Below are 492 nucleotides of genomic sequence, written 5' to 3'. Positions count from 1 at the left end.
AAAAAAAAAAAAAAAAAAAAAAAAAAAAAAAAAAAAAAAACACAAGTGTGTGATGTAAAAGTGACACAGTATATATATATATAAAATATATATATATTAATTAACCTGAGATTATTTTTGCAAAATTTTGCAGGTGGAACAACAAAGCCATCTCACAGTGTAACATCCTGCATTACAGTAAATCAGTCAAACTTGCTCTAAAATGACATAATATCATCAGTGCAATACCAGCATCAGCGCAAACAGCAAACTGTTACATCAACTTCATCATGAATGTTCATCAAAGCATGTTTCTCTATTTATGTCAAAGCAAATGAAAGTCTTCACTCATTAATTGCATATTACAAAAGTACAAATGGCTTGACTTCAGTCACGCTTGTGTATAATAGTGACTATAAACTACTGCTGTTCTCTGTTTCAGCAGGTTTGGGCAATTCACTCATTTAAAAAAGTTGGTTATCCAGGTTATTCCCCTCAGATCTGTGAGAAAAA

This window comes from Sinocyclocheilus grahami, unplaced genomic scaffold, assembly GCF_001515645.1.
Source record: "Sinocyclocheilus grahami isolate Dianchi unplaced genomic scaffold, SAMN03320097.WGS_v1.1 scaffold2243.1, whole genome shotgun sequence".
Lineage (NCBI taxonomy): Eukaryota > Metazoa > Chordata > Actinopteri > Cypriniformes > Cyprinidae > Sinocyclocheilus > Sinocyclocheilus grahami.
Note: the sequence above shows the minus strand (reverse complement) of the source record.